The following is a 16,017-nucleotide window of genomic DNA, read 5'->3' as shown; positions in this document are numbered from 1 at the left end:
ACCTGGGAAGCTTACTAGTTGGATAAAGTGAAGCAAATGGAAGTGATGAAATTTTTTCCTTGCCAACACATCCTCTCTAAGATGCAGAGACTGAAATTAAAACACCCTCTGGTGACAACCTAGAGGGGTGGGAGGGGGAGGGAGGTGGGAGGGAAGTTTAAGAGGGAAGGAACGTATGTATACCTGAGGCTGATTCATGTTGATGTATGGCAGAAACCATTACAATACTGTAAAGTAATCATCCTCCAATTAAAAAGAAAATAAGACTCTCTGCGAAACTTGAAGCTATCAAATAGGTTCTCCCAAGGCCTTTGAAAGACAAATAACAAGCCAGGGTTATTGTGGTCTAAAAGAAAGAGCATGTTGGAAATAAGATGAAAAGCCCTTGGAATGGCTGGAGTCTCTCATATGAGGTGATATAAATAGCTGAATCAAAGGATGTCTGTTCTAAGTTGTCCTTTCTGCTGGGTATTCTTGAGGGGAGAAGAGCATGGGGTGGGTCCACTGGATCTGAGGGAGAGAACCAGTGTGGACCAAGAAGCACTGCATTCCTGAAATAAGTCCCACTTGGTGATGGTGGATAATCCTTCTGATATACTCCTGGAAAAGGAGGGATTATTTCTTAAGTAATTAATCTAGTACATAATATGTGTTCTTGTTGTTCAGTTGCTAAGCTATGTCCAACTCTTTGCCACCTGGGTCAGGCAGATCCCCTGGAGGAGGGCATGGCAACACACTGCAGGATTCTTGCCTGGAGAATCCCAGGAACAGAGGAGCCTGGAGGGCTACAGTCCATAGGGTTGCAAAGAGTTGGACACTACTGAAACGACTTAGCATGCATGCATCGAACTAAACAGGCAGGACAATGTGCACGTATTAAGAAATATTAGACATGTGTCTAATTTTAATCATTGATTTGAGAGGTCAGGGAGCAGCGAATTTAAACTAGAATATAAGAAGTCTTACCAGAGCTGAAGCTGGAATCTGCCTGGAGGGAATGGCTGGATGGAACATGGTTTTGTTTGTTGGTTTTGTGAATTTTCTCTGTTCTGTTTGGCTGCTTGCAGCTCCTTTACTACAAGTAGCTGCCTTTTGTGTTAATACCAAGCAGCCCTTCAAATGTGCACTTGCTGACTCCCTGACCTCAATGACTGACGATGCTCTGCTGCCAAGCCCCAGTGTCAACACATCTAGAAAGAGCAGGGGTGACCCGATGTACCTAGGCTTGAAATTTCTGTCTTCCTCACAAGCCCCTGAACTTCAGTATTTGTGACTCTGCTAAGCCGCTAATAGTCAGTCCCCCAAGCTACACGCTTATTCACCCCCTCAACAGTTACTCACCGAGTGTCAATCCCATACCAGGTACCACCACCCTGAGTATCAGGGATGTATGAACCCAAAGAAAAGACCTGATCTCAGCTCCTAAGAGGTTTTTACCACATTCAAGGGAGACACATGACAGATATACAAAATAAGAATCTGAGATTTAGCATCATTTAAATATTATCTTCTGAATTCAAAGGGGCTTCCCAGGTGGCTCAGTAGTAAGGAATCCACCTGCCAATGCAGGAGATGCGGATGTGGTCCTTGGGCCAGGAAGATCCCCTGGAGGAGGAAATGGCAACCCACTCCACTATTCTTGCCTGGAGAATCCCATGGAAAGAGGAGCCTGGTGGGCTACAGTCTGTGGGGTCACAAAAGAGTCACACACAACTGGGTGACTGAGCACACTCTGAAATCAGATTCTATTGATCCTAAAGATTGAGGTTCTGGATGTGGGGTGGACTCAAATTTAACTCAGGACTCTCTGAAGAACTTATCGCTTACTTACTGAAACACTTTTTTTGAATTCTGTTCCCAAACTCCAAAAAAAAGGAATTCTTAAAAGTTGGTTTGCTTTTAGGTTGCTTCCTGGTGGCTCAGTGGTTAAAGCATCTGCCTACAATGCGGGAGACCTGTGTTCGATCCCTGGGTCAGGAAGATCCCCTGGAGAAGGAAATGGCAACCCACTCCAGTACTCTTGCCTGGAAAATCCCATGGACTGAGAAGCCTGGTAGGCTACAGTCCATGGGGTCGCAAAGAGTCGGACACAACTGAGCGACTTTCTCTTCCCTTCCTTCCCTTCTCTCTCTTGGCTAGTGTAAATAACATTGCAGGGATGGGGGGGGGGGGCACGTGTGTGCAGCCATGACCGATTCATGTTGATGTATGACAAAAACCACCACAATATTGTAAAGTAATCATTCTCCAATTACAATAAACACATTTTAAAACAAAACAAAAATAACGCTGCAGTGAACAAAGGGGAGCATATGTCGTTTTGAGTTACTGTTTTTTGTTTCCTCTGGATGAACACCCAGAGGTGGGATGGCTGGATCCTATGGTAGTTCTATGTTTAAGCTTTTTTAGGAACCTCCATGTGTTTTCCAAAGTGGCTACACCATTTCACATTCCCACCAAAAATTAAAAGAATCATTCTTGGTGAGTTTTTAAAGTGTGGATTCTAGATATAGAGCTGAGGGGGAAAAAAGCATGTTTCCATTTCTGTGGGTCTTTCAAGGCTTGGGCGGGAGGGGAAGTAGGGCTTTTTGCACTGTGTCTGTTGCTTCCTTAGTAAAAACAACTGTTCTAGATACCCTATCCTTTCCACAGAACTGATTGGCCCCACAGTGGAAAGGCTTGAAGACTTCAAGCTCTATTTGGTGTTTCTGTATAATGAAGACACAGAGTCTCGCAGCCCAACCCAGGAATTTCTACTCAGAGCCCAGGACTAAAGGAGTGTTCACCTAGCAGGTCATGGAAGCCCCTGTAAACTGGCTAAGAAAGTGAGACTCAACACTGTTGTCATTCTGCCTCCTGGGCTTCGTGAATTCTAAATGAGTATGGGAGAGTCTCAGAGAAAATGAGACCAGTGACCGTAACAGTCACAGAGACGAATGCATGGCTTTCCTAAAACAAGGATGCAAGCTGAGAAAGAGAGATGACAAACACACAGCTTTGGATGGGAATGTTCTTGAAGGCGGAACATTTCGAACGGTCGTTATCATTAACACGACATCATCCTTTCCGCGAGTCTCACGTCAAACAATAACTTTCTCGTTCCCAAATGCAATGCTATAAAACGTATTTTTGAAATTTATGACACTATATATCGAGTTGATGACGAGAGCCAAACAAAAATCACCCACGATCACAACACTTAATGCCTTTTAAATGCAGTTATGGAAATAGATGGAAAACAGCCAGCGTCTGCTCAGCACAAGGATATTTAAATCTGATACGATAATCATAAGTTTATGTTTCTCAGAGCACCCTTCCTCATGTATCAAAAGCCACATGAAATTTAAATAATAGAGTCAATCATCTGGCAAATTTGATTTGGTGGGAAAGGTTTTTCATTAGACTGTCTGGGGAGATTTCACCCTGATAAAACCCCCATTCTCTAGATTCAAAACCCAGACAATGTTTTGTTGACAAAACATGCAAGAAGCAGGTTATTATAAACATCAAGGAACTCATAACCAAACACTGAAGAATTTCTTGGAAGCCATAATAACCACAGAGGCAGGAGATGCCATGTGTAAAATCATTGATTTTTGGAAGCAAAATCAAATGGCAAGCACTCAGGAGGCTATTTCCATTTGGGTCTAATTAGGCAGTTTTTTGGGTATCATTGGAACCTGGGGAACAATTTCCTCCAGATAGATTTAGAAGAGACAGCTCTCTTCTCTTCAGAGTTCTACACAGCATCACGTCAATTTATTAAGCAAAAGTCAGCAAAGGTGGAGACTCCTTTCTGTGCAACCCTCCAACCCTTAGTAAGATTGAAAAAACACAGTCGATGCTTCATGGAAACTGGAAGCCATGTGGAATATCAGGCCCACGTCGTGATGGGAATGAGAAGACTGCTCTGTATTGGGTTGTATTATCCAGGTGGCTCTAGGGGTAAAGAATCCGCCTGCCAATGCAGGACACAAGAGATGCCAGTTTGATCCCTGAGTCAGGAAGATCCCCTGGAAAAGGAAATGACAACCCACTCCAGTATCCTTGCCTGGAAAGTTCCATGGACAGAGGAGCCCACTGGGCTATTACTCTCTTGCAGAGAGTCGGACATTACTGAGCGACAGAGCACACACTCAATACATACCGTGCAACTCGAACAATACAGGCTGATCCTGGACTCAGTTAAAGACTTCTTCCTTGGAGGGGCTGGATCTCTGTGATCTGTCCGACAATTACGTTATGGGCTAAAGCTGCAGGGAAAGTGACGGGTGACGGGGAGAAGCCCCATTCATCCACCAGAGTTTACTTTGGCAAATTACCCAGCCAGGATGGAAAAACGCCATGGGGCCGAGGGGCAGAGAGCATTTAGTTATTATTTCTGCCTTCAACCTTTGAGCTCCTGAAGGAATCCCGGAGGAATTCGGACACTGCGGTCGGCTCAATTGCCTTTTTGAGCCTCATCCATGTAACTGATCACTCCAGCTCGCATGCTGTGGATCACAGATGAAACAGAAATGAAGAGAAATTTTTGTCAACGATTTTCTGGGAAGAGTGTTGGGGACCCTCATAGCTGGAAACAAGGAACAGATTGAGGCTTCACTTCAGCAGGCCAGTGCCAATCCCCTGCCTTAACGACTCACTCCATGTCTTATTGTTGTTGTACAGTCCCTAAGTCATATCTGTTTCTTTCCAAACCCCATGGACTGTAGCCCCCCAGGCTCCTCTGTCCCTGGAATTCTCCAGCCAAGAAAACTGGAGTGGGTTGCCTTTCACTTCTCCAGGGGATCTTCTCAATCCAGGAATCACCCCCAGGTCTCCTACATTGCAGGCAGATTCTTTACTGTCTGAACCACCCTGGAAGCCTCGGGGACGGGGAGGGTGGAATGAATTGGGAGAGTAGGTCTGACATATATACCCTGCCACGGGTAAAGCAGATCACCAGCAGGAACCTGTTGTATAGCATGGGGAACACAGCTCCGTGCTCTGTGATGACCTAGAGGGTGGGACGGGGAGATGGTGTGAGGCTAGGATTGTGCTGGAGTTGTTGCACAAACTCAGCATCAAAAACATTGTCCAAAGGCCTGTAATTCAGTCCCTCTAGTGGTGGCTCAGCTGGTAAAGAATCTGCCTGCAATATGGGAGACCTGGGCTAGGAAGATCCCCTGGAGATGGGAAAGGCGACCCACTCCAGTATTCTGGCCTGGAGAATTCCATGGACTGTTCCATGGGGTCACAAAGAGTCAGACATGACTGAGTGACTTTCACAGTGATGGGAGAACAGAGGGGCAGAAGGGAACCTGCCTCTGTGCTTGGTACCTCTGCCTGTGTGGGTAGAGTCCTGGCCACCCAGAGCTGGGCTGTTGGCTTTTTCTCTATTCCCCATCAGATTTTCTATTCTTCCAACATAAACAAGAAACTTACAACTCTGATAAAAAAAGGAAAGAGGACAGCTGGTCTTCCTCCTTTAGATCCTAAAACATATTTACAATTGTCTTTTTTTTAAATTTTTTTAATTTTTAATTTTTAAAATTTTAAAATCTTTAATTCTTACATGCGTTCCCAAACATGACCCCCCTCCCACCTCCCTCCCCACAACATCTCTCTGGGTCATCCCCATGCACCAGCCCCAAGCATGCTGTACCCTACGTCAGACATGGACTGGCGATTCAATTCTTACATGATAGTATACATGTTAGAATTCCCATTCTCCCAAATCATCCCACCTCTCCTCTCCCTCTGAGTCCAAAAGTCCGTTATACACATCTGTGTCTTTTTTGCTGTCTTGCATACAGGGTCGTCATTGCCATCTTCCTAAATTCCATATATATGTGTTAGTATACTGTATTGGTGTTTTTCTTTCTGGCTTACTTCACTCTGTATAATTGGCTCCAGTTTCATCCATCTCATCAGAACTGATTCAAATGAATTCTTTTAACGGCTGAGTAATACTCCATTGTGTATATGTACCACAGCTTGCTTATCCATTCATCTGCTGATGGACATCTAGGTTGTTTCCATGTCCTGGCTATTATAAACAGTGCTGCGATGAACATTGGGGTACATGTGTCTCTTTCACTTCTGGTTTCCTCGGTGTATGCCCAGCAGTGGGATTGCTGGGTCATAAGGTAGTTCTATTTGCAATTTTTTAAGGAATCTCTACACTGTTCTCCATAGTGGCTGTACTAGTTTGCATTCCCACCAACAGTGTAGGAGGGTTCCCTTTTCTCCACACCCTGTCCAGAATTTATTGCTTGCAGATTTCTGGATCGCAGCCATTCTGACTGGTGTGAAGAGGTACCTCATTGTGGTTTTGATTTGCATTTCTCTAATAATGAGTGATGTTGAGCATCTTTTCATGTGTTTGTTAGCCATCCGTATGTCTTCTTTGGAGAAATGTCTATTTAGTTCTTTGGCCCATTTTTTGATTGGGTCGTTTATTTTTCTGGAATTGAGCTGCATAAGTTGCTTGTATATTTTTGAGATTAGTAAGAGAACATAGGCAAAACACTCTCAGACATAAATCACAGCAGGATCCTCTATGATCCACCTCCCAGAATTCTGGAAATAAAAGCAAAAATAAACAAATGGGATCTAATTAAAATTAAAAGCTTCTGCACAACAAAGGAAAATATAAGCAAGGTGAAAAGACAGCCTTCTGAATGGGAGAAAATAATAGCAAATGAAACAACTGACATACAATTGTCTTTTAAACTAAACATCAGCAGCCCTTTTATTTTATAAATAAAGTTTTATTGGAACACAGTCACAATCACGTGTGTGCCATTGCATATGGCTGCTTTCATGATACAGTGGCAGAGTTGAGTAATTTAATAGACATTAAGGGCTTTCCAGGTAGGTGGCTCAGTGGTAAAAAGCCCATCTGCCAGCCTGGGAGACCGGGCTCAATCTCTGGGTCAGAAAGATCCTTTGAAGAGGGAAACGGCAATCCACTTCAGTATTCTTGCCCAGAAAAAAATTCTATGGACAGAAGAGCCTGGCGGGCTACAGTCCAGGGGGTCTCAAATGAGTCTGATATGACTTAGCAACCAACCAACAATGACTGTTTAGCATCTTCCCTACTGTAGTGGAAAGTGAGGGGCTGCCTTTGGTCTGAGCAGAAGTCCCAGCCCTGCTCCTCCCTGGCCGTGAGACCTTGGACAAATGACTACCTCTCAAACCATGGTTGCCTCACCTATAAAATAAGAACAACTGTCTCTGTCACAGGAATGTGTTAAGATTGTATAGAAAGGACAAAACCTATTTTTTCATGTTTAATATTTATTTTTAATTGAAGGATAATTGCTTTACAATAATGGTTTGATTTCTGCCAAACATCAACATGAATCAGCCATAAGTATACATATCTCCCCTCCCTCTTGAACATCCCTGCCACCTTCCACCCTTTCCCACCCTTCTAGGTGTTACAGAGCCCCAGTTTGAGTGAAATCTATTTTTACTCAATCAACAGGTCAGATAAGAGATGCCCCTGGTTGTCTGAGTGGCTTGGGAGGATGGCCCTGGACGAACTTTCCTAATTTTTGTCCTCTGAGTTTTCTTTGGAAGAGTGAATGTTGCTGTTTGGTCAGTGTTTGTATGTATGCCTTTTTTTTTTTTTTTTTCCAGCACAAATATTGATTTTTCTTGCTGGCTCACTGAACTCCCAAGAAAAACTCTCCATTTCATAAGAGACCATTTGTAAGAGAGTAAATACTGGTCATATTCATAAACACCTAATGAAATAAATTTTATGAATGTTTGGGCTTGACTGATGGAATGACTGGGGTTATGATGTGGAAAGGTAAGCAGGACAGAATCACGGAAACTGAAAGGGAAAAAATGCCATGAGAAGTTTCCCAAACACAGTCCTCAAGAGAGGGATGTTGGCGTCCCATTTTTCAAGATTGCCCCTCCCTTTGGGACCCTTCAGCCTGTCATCCAGTCTTTTGATCTGATGCACGAATGAGGCTGGCTAGGTATACCTCTTCTTGCAAGACCTTGAGGATATTTGCATCAACACTAACACAAGGCATGTCTTTTTAAGACAAAGTTTTATACAAGGTGTGTTTAAAAAGAATTTTGAATACATTCTGAAGGTCTAGTTGACTTTTTTTGTTTGTGTCTTGTTTTTGAGAACAAACATATGAACACCAAGGGGGGAAAGAGGGAAGTGGAATGAATTGGAAGATTGGGATTGACATATATACACTATTGATACTATGTATAAAATAGGTAACTAATGAGAACCTAGTCAAAGCTGTGGTCTTTCCAGAGGTCGTGTATGGATGTGAGAGTTGGACCATGAACAAGGCTGGGCACTGAAGAATTGATTCTTTTGAATTATGGTGCTGGAGAAGACTCTTGAAAGTTCCTTGGACAGCAAGGAGATCAAACCAGTCAATCCTAAAGGAAATCAACCCTGAATATTCATTGGAAGGACTGATGCTGAAGCTGAAGCTGAAGCTCTGATACTCTGGCCACCTGATGCAAAGAGCCAACTCTTTGGAAAAGACCCTGATGCTGGGAAAGATTGAGGGCAGGAAAAGAAGGGGGTGATAGAGAATGAGATGGTTAGATAGCATCGCGGCCTCAATGGACATGATTTTGAGCAAACTCTGAGAGATAGTGGAGGACAGGGGAGGCTGGTATGGGGCAGTCCACGGGGTTGCAAAGAATCAGACACGATTTAGTGACTGAATGACAGCAAATGAAAACCTAGTGCACAGCACAGGGAACTCTACTCGGTGTTCCACGGTGACCTAAATGGGAAGGGAATCCAAAAAAAGAGGGAATATTTGTATACTTATAGCTGATTTAGTTTGTTGTACAGCAGAGACTAACACAACGTCATAAAACAACTACACTTTGGTAAAATTTTTAAGAAAACAGTGCATTTATAAACATTGTCCAGATGTATTATTGACTAGGCATTTATCACCCGGAGTTTTTCTTAAGACGGAGGAGGAGGAAGTGTCTCTCCATGTGTGACCGGAGGAAGAAGTTGGGGAGACAGAAGTGGAAGGCTCTTCTGAGTCCTGGTCTTGGGGAGAATTTCAGGGGCTTCGGAGACACAGCTAAGCACCGGCTTCTTTAACTTGCCGGGAGAGAATTTCCGTATTTTGAGAACAAAGAAAACCGAGTGTATGCCACAAATCTGAGAACAAATCAAGAAACAGATCTCAAGGAAAATCCCCCGGGGGTGACTATGATCGGGTCGCTTCACCCACCAGGCGGAAAATCTGAGCAGCTCACTGATAAGATCCCCCCAAGTCACCACAGAGGTTAATCCGTTCCTGATGCTGTTCGGTGGAAAAGCAGACAATTATCCAATGTGTCCTGCTGAAGGCATGGCTCCTGCAGGCCAGGCCGCTCACCTCACCGCCTGGCCAGGCAAGAGGCCCAGGTCCCCAGGCCCAGGTCTTTTCCACCAAGCGCAGGATTCCCCCTGGGTGGGCTGAGCTGTCTTCATTTCTGCTAAGAGATGGTACTTCTGACCCGTGAGTTAACAGGAACTGCCCTCTGAATTTCTTCTGGCCTCCGTGCAATCTATTAAGGCACTTAAGCTTCTGCCTTCTACATAAAACACTCCAATTTTTAAAAACAAACTTTTAAGTAAAAAATGACAGGGTTAATTATTCTGAAAAATGCTGTTTACAGCACAAACTCCATAAAAGAGGATTCATGATTTAATACCCCATCCAAGACAGCACTGGTTTTCATTTCTGCACAATCAGGACTTAAATCTATGTCACTCACCCGCCCTGTGCATGCTGGAAATGGTTTTATGTTCCATCTTACTTTAAATTATACACATCAAGCTCATAACGGGACACAGTCCACTTTGTTGCCAAAACCTGCTAGGTTAGATCATCTATTAAACTCTATTTATTTTTTATGACAAACAAGAAAAATGACAAACCAGCTACCGAATTCCCACTAATGAACACCAAATGCCCCTCAAGGCCTCCATCCTATCACACTCGTTTGTCCGGGAGTCCACTTAACTTCCTCTTTGATGCCCTACCTCCCAAAAGTAATGCAAAGAAGAAGCTGGTTTTCATAAGCTACCAGGGACGGAACTGGTTACCATCTGCCCTCGCTTTCTGATTCTGGGGTCAAAAGTTTGATTCCACTTTGACATGTGGAGTTCTGTCAAAAGGAGAGAAATCTCACATTCCACTGAAGCTCTTTCTCTTAGGGGCCAAATGAACAAAATGAAAAAATCAACTCTAAATTTGCAAGAATTACCTTTGTATCCACCAACAGTACAAGATGAGGTTATAGATGAAAACATTCGTAGGAAACAGTCAAGATAAGGCTAGAGTTTCCTAAGAAACAGATTCAGAAGATGCGAAAGTGTATTTGGAATTAATCTGATCAACAATTCAGATTTTGACAGCACCACAGATTTTTCTGCATTGTGTATTTTTGCATGTTTGTTTGGAAATCTTTCTGTTTTTTTTAAATTAATTTTTATCGGAATATAGTTGATTTACAATGTTGCATTAGTTTCTGCTGTACAGCAAAGTGAATTAGTTACATATATGCATAGATTCACTCTTTTTCAGATTCTTTTCCCATAGAGGTCATTACAGAGTATTGAGTAGAGTTCCCCATGCTGTACAGTAGCTTTTTATCAGTCATCTATTCTATACATAGTAGTGTGTATATGTCAGCCCCAATATCTCCCAGTTTATCCCTCCCCCCAATTTCCCCCTTGGTGACCATACATTTGTTTTCTACATCCATGACTCTACTTCTGTTTCATGAATAACTTCATCTGTATAATGTTTTAGATTCCATGGGAAAGTGGTGTCATTTAATACTCCTCTTTCTCTGTCTGACTCACTCCACTCGGCATGACAGTCTCTAGGTTCATCCGCATGGTATTATTTGGGTTGTTTCTTGTTTTGTGGCTGAGTAACAGTCCATTATATATGTGTGTGCCACATCTCCATCCACTGCTGATGGACTTTAGGTTGCTTCCATGTCTTGGCTATTATGAACAGAGTGAATATTGAGGTACTTACATTTTTTCAGATTATGGTTTTCTTGAGATACATGCCCAGGAGTGGGATTGCTGGATCATATGGTAGCTCTGTTCTTAGTGTTTTAAGGAACCTCTATACTGTTCTCCATAGTGACTGTACTGATTTTCATTCCCACCAACAGTGTAGGAAGGTTCCCCTTTCTCCACACCCTCTCCAGCATTTATTATTTGTAGACTTTTTTTATTTTGTTTTTGGCTGCACCACATGGCTTGTGGGATCTCAGTTCCTTGATCAGGGATTGAACTCAGGTCATGACCGTGAAAGCCCAGAATCCTAACCACTGGGCCACCAGGTGCTCCCTACTATTTGTAGATTTTTTTTTTTTTTTTTTTTTTTGCTGATGGGCATTCAGACTGGAGTGAGATGATATCTTACTGTAGTTTTGCTTTTCATTTCTCTAACAATTAGTAATGCTGAGCATCTTTTCATGTGCCTCTTGACCATCTGTATGTCTTCTTTGGAAAAATGTCTGTTTAGATCTTCCACTCATCTTTTGACTGGGTTGTTTCCTAAGTTCTATTTAAAATCATCCCTAATATGCCACGCCAAGCACAGCCTTATCAAGGTCAAGTCCCAGAATGCACTGGTGGTACCCACTACCCCATTGCCTTCTGAGATTAGATCTCTGGATGTAGAAAGATGTCCATGGGATCCTGAGATTTTAAAAGAGCAGTGTTCTTCCTTTTCCACAGCTTTACACAGTTGAGATGGAAAAGAACAGCTGCCTAGTTTCTTGGTCCCTGGTTAAAGCAGACAATCAATATGGCAGACAGAGAGAGAAACATAGGTAGCTTTTCTCGAAACATGTCTAGCAGACACAAAAAGTTGAGCAAATTTTTAAAAATTAGCTCTTTTTCCTCATTCCCCAGATACAAATTCGTTTGTTTCTTGGTCTTGGGCTGCTGGTGGTGCTGAATGTTTTATTCTTTGTCTTCATGGGTGTTTAAATCAGAAGTTATGGGTGTGGTATCCATTTGCCATTTTGTACTGAAAATTCAGAATGCTCTTTTAACAATAGCACACTGATTTTATTTGGAAGTCTGGGTTTGTGATAGATCCTTTAGAGCCGGAAGTATCTAGGCAAAAACATAGTGTAATGTATCTTTTGAAGGTGTCGAGTGACTCATGAAACTAAAGTAAGGAAAAGGCAAAAACTGACAGTTCTTAGCAAGACAATATATATTTTCTTACTTTAATTGAAGGTATGAAAAAAATGTTCTTGTGCGTACTGAATGAGCTTGGGGTGTTTGTGTGTGTATTTGTAGCATGAGGATGGTAGAGATTATGAAAAATATGAAACACTTCTATAGGCTCAGAATATTCTAGCTTCAAGAGAACAACAGGAGACAGCCTTCGCCATCTGCTTCATCATGCAGCATAAGTCTGTCACAATAATCCCCACACTGAACTCTTTCATGCATTGCTGACCAGGCCTCCTGACTTCCCGTCCACTCCTCATACAGGGTGAGCTGAAGGATGCCGTCTAAGGAAGCCCTGACAAGCCTATAGTCATGGCTTTCTTCACAGGACTCCACATGGAAGATGGTTTTGAGCCAGATTCTGCTCTTAATTTGAATTCACAAAGTTTGGCACAATTAGGGAATTTTTTTTTCTACTTTAAATCTTTGTCAGTCAGATAGATTTGCCAGGTAAACTGTAGGATGCCCAGTTAAATTTGAATTTCAGAAAAACAACAAATAATTTTAGTGTAAAAGATGTCTCATAAGAGACTACTATCAGCAATTATATGCCAATAAAATGGACAATGTGGAAGAAATGGACAAATTCTTAGAAAAGTACAACTTTCCAAAACTGAACCAGGAAGAAATAGAAAATCTTAACAGACCCATCACAAGCACAGAAATTGAAACTGTAATCAGAAATCTTCCAGCAAACAAAAGCCCAGGTCCAGACGGCTTCACAGCTGAATTCTACCAAAAATTTAGATAAGAGCTAACACCTATCCTACTCAAACTCTTCCAGAAAATTGCAGAGGAAGGTAAACTTCCAAACTCATTCTATGAGGCCACCATCACCCTAATACCAAAACCTGACAAAGATGCCACCAAAAAAGAAAACTACAGGCCAATATCACTGATGAATATAGATGCAAAAATCCTTAACAAAATTCTAGCAATCAGAATCCAACAACACATTAAAAAGATCATAAACCATGACCAAGTGGGCTTTATCCCAGGGATGCAAGGATTCTTCAATATCCGCAAATCAATCAATGTAATTCATCACATTAACAAATTAAAAAATAAAAGCCATATGATTATCTCAATAAATGCAGAGAAAGCCTTTGACAAAATTCAACATCCATTTATGATAAAAAACTCTCCAGAAAGCAGGAATAGAAGGAACATACCTCAACATAGTAAAAGCTATATATGACAAACCCACAGCAAACATTATCCTCAATGGTGAAAAATTGAAAGCATTTCCCTAAAGTCAGGAACAAGACAAGGGTGCCCACTCTCACCGCTACTATTCAACATAGTTCTGGAAGTTTTGGCCACAGCAATCAGAGCAGAAAAGAAATAAAAGGAATCCAAATTGGAAAAGAAGAAGTAAAACTCACTGTTTGCAGATGACATGATCCTCTACATAGAAAACCCTAAAGACTCCACCAGAAAATTACTAGAGCTAATCAATGAATATAGTAAAGTTGCAGGATATAAAATCAACACACAGAAATCCCTTGCATTCATATACACTAATAATGAGAAAGTGGAAAAAGAAATTAAGGAAACAATTCCATTCACCATTGCAATGAATAGAATAAAATACTTAGGAATATATCTACCTAAAGAAACTAAAGACCTATATATAGAAAACTATAAAACACTGGTGAAAGAAATCAAAGAGGATACTAATAGATGGAGAAATATACCATGTTCATGGTACAGAAGAATCAATATAGTGAAAATGAGTATACGACCCAAAGCAATCTACAGATTAAGTGCAATCCCTATCAAGCTACCACCAGTATTTTTCACAGAGCTAGAACAAACAATTCAACAATTTGTATGGAAATACAAAAAACCTCGAATAGCCAAAGCAATCTTGAGAAAGAAGAATGGAACTGGAGGAATCAACCTGCCTGACTTCAGGCTCTACTACAAAGCCACAGTCATCAAGACAGTATGGTACTGGCACAAAGACAGAAATATAGATCAGTGGAACAAAATAGAAAGCCCAGAGATAAATCCACACACCTATGGACACCTTATCTTCGACAAAGGAGGCGAGAATATACAATGGATTAAAGACAATCTCTTTAACAAGTGGTGCTGGGAAAACTGGTCAACCACTTGTAAAAGAATGAAACTAGAACACTTTCTAACACCATACACAAAAATAAACTCAAAGTGGATTAAAGATCTAAACGTAAAACCAGAAACTATAAAACTCCTAGAGGAGAACATAGGCAAAACACTCTCAGACATAAATCACAGCAGGATCCTCTATGACCCACCTCCCAGAATATTGGAAATAAAAGCAAAAATAAACAAATGGGATCTAATTAAAATTAAAAGCTTCTGCACAACGAAGGAATCTATAAGCAAGGTGAAAAGGCAGCCCTCAGAATGGGAGAAAATAATAGCAAATGAAGGCAACTGACAAACAACTAATCTCAAAAATATACAAGCAACTCATGCAGGTCAATTCCAGAAAAATAAACGACCCAATCAAAAAATGGGCCAAAGAGCTAAATAGACATTTCTCCAAAGAAGACATACGGATGGCTAACAAACACATGAAAAGATGCTCAACATCACTCATTATCAGAGAAATGCAAATCAAGACCACAATGAGGTACCATTTCACACCAGTTAGAATGGCTGTGATCCAAAAGTCTACAAGCAATAAATGCTGGAGAGCGTGCAGAGAAAAGGGAACCCTCTTACACTGTTGGTGGGAATACAAACTAGTACAGCCACTATGGAGAACAGTGTGGAGATTCCTTAAAAAACTGGAAATAGAACTGTCTTATGACCCAGCAATCCCACTGATGGGCATACACACTGAGGAAATGAAAATTGAAAGAGATACGTGAACCCCAATGTTCATTGCAGCACTATTTATAATAGCCAGGATATGGAAGCAACCTAGATGTCCATCAGCAGATGAATGGATAAGAAAGGTGTGGTACATATACACAATGGAGTATTACTCAGCCATTAAAAAGAATACATTTGAATCAGTTCTAATGAGGTGGATGAAACTGGAGCCAATTATACAGGGTGAAGTAAGCCAGAAAGAAAAACACCAATACAGTATACTAACACATATATATGGAATTTAGAAAGATGGTAACGATAGCCCTGTATGTGAGACAGCAAAAGAGACACAGATGTATAGAACAGACCTTTGGACTCTGTGGGAGAGGGCGAGGGTGGGATGATTTGGGAGAATGGCATTGAAACATGTGAAATATCACGTAAGAAACAAATTGCCAGTCTAGGTTTGATGCAGGGTACAGGATGCTTGGGGCTGGTGCACTGGGATGACCCAGATTTATGGTATGGGGAGGGAGGTGGGAGCAGGGTTCAGGATTGGGAACTCATGTACACCCATGGCAGATTCATGTTGATGTATGGCAAAACCAATACAGTATTGTAAAATAAATAAATAAATAAATTGTGTGCAGCTAAGACAATGAAAGGAGAAGGCAATGGCAACCCACTCCAGTGTTCTTGCCTGGAAAATCCCATGGGCGGAGGTGCCTGGTGGGCTGTCGTCTATGGGGTCGCACAGAATCGGACACAACTGACGTGACTTAGCAGCAGCAGCAGCAGCAAGACAATGAAAAATAAATAAATAAAAGATGTCTCAGATACTGCATGGGACAGGCTCATAGCAAAACTGGTTATCCATTGTTCTCTGAAATTTAAATTTAACTAGATATCCTGTTTGTTTGTTTGTTTGTTTGTTTGTTTGTGTTTGCTGTTATTGCTAA

The sequence above is a fragment of the Ovis aries genome, chromosome 11 (assembly GCF_016772045.2).
Source record: "Ovis aries strain OAR_USU_Benz2616 breed Rambouillet chromosome 11, ARS-UI_Ramb_v3.0, whole genome shotgun sequence".
Taxonomy (NCBI): Eukaryota; Metazoa; Chordata; class Mammalia; order Artiodactyla; family Bovidae; genus Ovis; species Ovis aries.
Note: the sequence above shows the minus strand (reverse complement) of the source record.